This window comes from Apium graveolens, chromosome 11 (assembly GCF_009905375.1).
Source record: "Apium graveolens cultivar Ventura chromosome 11, ASM990537v1, whole genome shotgun sequence".
Lineage (NCBI taxonomy): Eukaryota > Viridiplantae > Streptophyta > Magnoliopsida > Apiales > Apiaceae > Apium > Apium graveolens.
This window is the reverse complement of record NC_133657.1, coordinates 87662159-87668158: the sequence shown is the minus strand read 5'-3', so window position 1 is coordinate 87668158 and position 6000 is coordinate 87662159.

Genomic DNA, 6000 nt, shown 5'->3' with positions numbered 1-6000 from the left:
CCATTATTAAACTCTTCTTTAATGTCTCAAAAGTAGCAAGGCACTTGTCATCAAACTTGAAAGGAACATCTTTCTCTAGAAAATTGCACAATGGCTTCGAAATTTTAGAGAAGTCCTTGATGAAACGCCTATAGAAACCTGCATGAACAAGAAAACTGTGAATTCCCTTAACAGAAATTGGTGGAGGAAGATTTTCGATAACCCCCACCTTGGCTTTGTCCACCTCAAGACCCTTACTAGAAACCTTGTGACTAAGAATGATCCTTTGGCGCATCATAAAATGACATTTCTCCCAATTGAGAACCAAATTGGTCTCAACGCACCTTTTCAGTACTAACCCAAGATTGTGCAAGCATTCATCATAAGAAATTCCAAAGACCGAGAAATCTTCCATGAACACTTCTACATCATTACCAATCATATCAGAGAAGATAGCCATCATAAATCTCTGAAAAGTGGCTGGTGCTTCACATATCCCAAAAGAAACTCTCTGAAAAGCAAAAGTACCAAAAGGAAATGTGAATATTGTCTTTTCTTGATCTTATGAAGCAATACAAATCTAATTATATCCCGAGTAGCCATCCAGAAGATAATAGTAATCATGCCCAACCAATCGATAAAACATCTGATCAATGAAAGGAAGAGGAAAGTGATCTTTCCTTGTAGCCTTGTTCAGCTTCCTATAATCCATGCAAACTCTCCACCCTGTGACTGTTCGAGTAGGATTGAGCTCATTCTTCTCATTAACAACGACTGCGATACCTCCTTTTTTTGGCACACACTGAACTGGGCTCACCCATGAACTGTCAGAAATAGGATAGATGATCCCTGCATCTAGCCATTTAAGGATTTCCTTCTTCACAACCTCTTTCATGATCGGATTTAGCCTTCTCTGTTGCTCAACAGTAGGCTTGCTTCCTTTGTAATATACGGGATATATCGTGTAATTATTTTTGATATTATTATGTGTGCCCAGTATCTATTCTGTGAGTTAATTGTTAAGTGTTATATGTACTTGAATATTCAAAAATAATATTAATTGAGTATTTTAATTTTTATATGTCCAAAATAAAATATAGATAATTGTCATATCTTCCTAATTATTTTTATGTTGGTTTATGGATTTATAAGAATCATATGAAATTTCTAAAATCTTTTTCCGGGTAATTAAAATCTATTTTATAAAAACGGGAACCAACCGACGTCAACCGTTGTTACGTTTTTGGAACCCGAAACTCTTTCGAGAACTCCTTCCTAACCTAATTGTAATATTCCGAGCATTTTCCATGTTTCGACTTTTTCGATCCGGCTTACGGTTTGTCCTACGCGGGTCCCGGCGCAACATTTTCGATACAATATTCGTTTCGGTAAATCAATAAAACCCGTATTCTTGATAAACGGGAGCTTTTTATTAAACTATCCCAATTATCACTTCGTAATACGTGTAACCAGGCGCTGAGACCAAGGCCGCAGTACAAATTGTACTGACTTGGATAATTATCCCAAAAACCGATACCGTTTGGATCAGTTTTTATAAATAAACGTACCGTTTTATATCCGGAATGATCCAACGGGATACTAATTTTCCATAATTATAAATAGCCTTTTACCGTATTTTATTTCGTATCAAAATCATTTGCAGATAGTTAATTATATAATTTTCAGAGAAAAACCCTAATTACATAAACTGTTCTAAGAATCAAACAGCAAAACGAAGGCGTTACCGATCTCTGTTTTTAAAGCTTGAGTAACCAAAACGAAGGATTTGAGGTGTTCTATCGGATTCTGAGCTTTGTTTCACTGCAGAAATTAAGGTTATTTTTCTAAAAATTTATTTATTTTCGAATTTATTTTATTAAAAATATGAATTTTTATTCGGATGATTGTTTGTATGATTTGATGATTGCATGTTGTAGAGCTTGTTTTCCTGATGATTTTCATATGTCATACGTCTGATTTGGAGTTCAATAACATGTTCAAATTTGAGTTTAATTTTCGATTTTCAAAATTAGGGTTTATAACCCGTATGAATGTTTTCAATTGAAATTTGGGGGTTTTTGATTCAGGGGTTATTAGCTGTTGATTTATAGTGGGTTGTGTTCCTTATAAAATTTGCAATCGATTTATATATAGCTCGTTAACAGAGGATGTTTGAATTGAAGGGAGTTGTGTTTTAAAGATTTGCGATGTTCGCCGGAAACCGGCGATGTTCTTGGCCAATTTCCGGCCAGAACAGGGATGATTAGAATGTTTTGAATGCATGAACAAGTTCCTGGTGTTGTGTAGTATTGATCTGGAGGTGTTGGTGAGGTGAGGACGCCGGGATCGTCTTCTCCGGCCACCCCCGACTTTTTCCGGTGACTGGACTGCAAAATTGCAGTTTGGTCCCTGCAGTTTTAAAAACGATGCAGTTTGGTCCCTGTAGTTTCCAGACTTTGCAAATTTAGGATTCCTGTTTATAAAATGTTTAAAAATAATATTTCCTATTTATTTTTATTTATAAAATGTTTAAAAATCATATTTCCTATTTATTTTTATTATAAAAATTCGTTTTTAATTTCTGAAAATTCTAAAAATTATTATTTTAATTCCGAAAATTATTTTTAATTCACAAATAAATCTGAATTAATTAGTTAATTAATTTCAGTTAATTTCTAATTGATTAATTGGTCAATTAATTCGAAAATTAATTGATTAATTGATTTAATTAATTATTAATTGATTTTTAATTGATTATTTAATTAGATTTAATTATTTAAAAATGATTTAAAAATTCCGAAAAATAGTTTCGAGCTTTAAAATATTATTCTAAATTATTTCCAAGGCTCGATAATTATTCTAAAATTGTTTCGGAACCAGAATTGGCCAACCGAACCCTGTTTATTAACCCGAAATTGATCCAACGACCCGTTTTAATTCCGAAAAATGTTTTAAAAATCATTTTAAATACCCGAAAGCATATTTATGACCCGAGACTTCTTTATAAATGATATGTCATTGATTACGTGATGTATTATGTGTTATACGTGACCTGTTGTTTGACTATCGGTCTATATATTCGGTGTTTACTTGGTTATTGCATAGATTTCAATCCGTTAATCGGATTTGGGTAAAACGAAGGGTAGATAGAAGTATGTGTTGAATAGAATCCTGTGAGTTGATGATTGATAGATGCTTATGATATGTGAGCAGAAGAGGCAAGGCATAGGAAAGGGAAACAGGTAGTTGATGAGTAAGACGATTGTGATTGAAAGCAAGTGCAGGATAGTAAGCTAATACCAGGCAAGTGTTCGGAACTTTCTCGAGATATTGTAATTCTTGATAGTCTTGTTGACATTGCAAGTACTTTGAAGCACGGAAACCTAAATCCTGATTTCAGTTATTGTTCTTGAGCTATGAACCATATTCTTTCTAATTCATTGATTATTGTATACCCAAACAAGAACCACAAATCTACGATACTACTCCACAAATACATACAAACTAAATACCAGACACTGAACTGAATTATTATATACTCAATCCATGATATCTTATGCTTTGAAAGACCAAATCCTTGAAACCATGAAACGTTGTTTCCTTTGTTATCCAATTCTTTCAATACCCAGCATTCAAGCTTTGAAAGTACCTTGTTGATCCTTACAAGGATTTAAACCCTTTCATTGTTAAACATTTATTGTTGTTAATGATTTCGGTTATTATTTATTATTGCATATTCTGTTATTATGTTAGAATTGGATTGTTTTTATAAAATTGTGGACCAGATTCGTGGTCAGACCATATAATGGTCAAGTTAGGCCAATGTGTGCCTTGGATCCAGTAGTTAGAGCAATGATGTGTGCCTTGCTCGGGGTTAGTGCATGACTGATTAGCAGCCTAACCTTGGTTTTTAAATTAAAAGTATAATATCCAATTCTAAATCATAATCCATTATTCACTTGATATCATAACCATATTCATCTGATGATCATTATTCTCAGTTTTGTCATTGTGACTTGCTGAGCTAGTAGCTCATTTGTGCGATGTTGTTTATATTCTTCCAGTTAAAAAGGAACCAGTTGGTAAAGAGGATCCCCAGTCCAGCGCGAGAGCTAGGGGTTCAGGTTGAGGAAACTGAGCTAGTAGGTTTCTTTTGGAATAATTTAACTTTTGTAAAAGTTTGTAATAATGTTTAATACTCAGTTTGAGTTTGAAATAGTTGGGATTTGAACGGTTTGTAATATATTAGTGTGTGTGGCTTGTGTGCATACTTTAACCTGTTGCGGTCCATGGTGGTTGGTAAGTAGGGTCACTGCATATATTATTATTATCTTTATTATTGTTATAAGCAGGTTATAATTAAGGTGTGTGTGTGGACCCCAAACTTCTGACCCGGGTTTGGAGGGCGCCACAGGTTTGGTATCAGAGCTACAGGTTATAATTCACTGACACAAGCCTAGGTTGACGGGAATGGGTAGAGGGATAGGATTAGAAGTAAGGTATAGGATGATAGAACGTCGAGAGGTTGAGTGTTATGGTATAACCGGTATTAGTATAGTTTGCATCGTGGTACGAGATTCTTATATTACGATATGATTTCAGATAGCAGAGATGGCCGACTCTTTTATTCCCGTATCAGCTGATCACTCAGAGCCTTCAGTTGGAGTGCCGTTTTCGGATCCACGTCCTGTGATTCCACCAGCATTGGCTATTCTACCTCCACCGGTGTTGCAGCTCGTACCATTGCAGGCTATTCCACCTCCAGGACACATGGAGGGTTCTTGAGGCTAGGTTACATGGAGTTACACTACCTGGCAGAGGCCCTGATGCACTGATGGGCTGGGCTACCGAGGTGATGGAGGACTTTGAGAGGCTGACAGGACCAGAGTTTCCTTGGAGCTGAGTTAGAGATTTTGAGATGAAGATGCTGAGCAGTGTTGTAGGGTTATGTAGTATGGACAGTAGTGTGTAGTGTGTATCAGTAGATTTTTGAGTTGTATTTATAGACTAGCGATGCTGACTAGTGAGTAGGTTGTTGTACCATTTTTGCTTTTACTTTCGAAGCGTCTTTACGCTTGTACTACCCTAAAACTTTTGATCTATATATATCAGTACCTTTTTCCTTTCCAGCACTGTCATTTATTTTATTGCACCAGTTATACCCTGTGATACCATGTGCCCTGTTTTCCATAACTGTTTATATTCTGTAAAGAAGCATGCAATTTACTTAGTTACAACTGTTTTCAAAAAGAGATATTCCTGTTTTACAAAACTTTTCTTTTATGCAAATATTTGATTCAAAAGCTAAATAAATTGATTGATTCTTTACAGAAAATGCCTCCCAAAAGAAATACCCGCACCAACACCCAGAATGAAGAAACCAACAACAATAATAACCAAGATGATACAACCCAGAATGTGAACCCAGGACCCATGGACCCAGCAATAGCCCAGATTCTTCAAATCTTGGCCCAACAAACAGTTCACCTGGCACAACAACAGCAGAGACAGACCAATCCCCAAGTAACTTTCAAAACTTTTCAGGCAGTAAACCCACCAGAATTCAAGGGTTCCTTAGAGCCAATTGAAGCAAATGTGTGGTTAAAGGAAATAGAGAAGGCTTTTGCCTTAGTGAAAGCAAAGGAAGAACAGAAGGTTGAGTTTGCAAGTTACTATCTGAAGAATGAGGCCACCTATTGGTGGGAAATGGTGAAGACATTGGAAGGCACGGATGTTATTAGTTGGGAAAGGTTCAAGGAATTGTTTTTAGAAAAGTATTTTCCTCAGTTTGTTCAGGATCAAATGGAGCTGAAGTTTTTAGAGTTAAAGCAAGGGAATATGTCGGTAACAGATTATGAGGGTAAATTTGAGGAATTGTCAAGGTATGTGCCATCTTATGTTGATATTGATAGGAAGAAAGCTAAAAGATTCCAGCAAGGTTTGAAACCATGGATCAGAGGGAAGGTAGCCATTTTTGAATTGGATACCTATGTAGGAGTTGTACAGAAGGCTATGATCGCA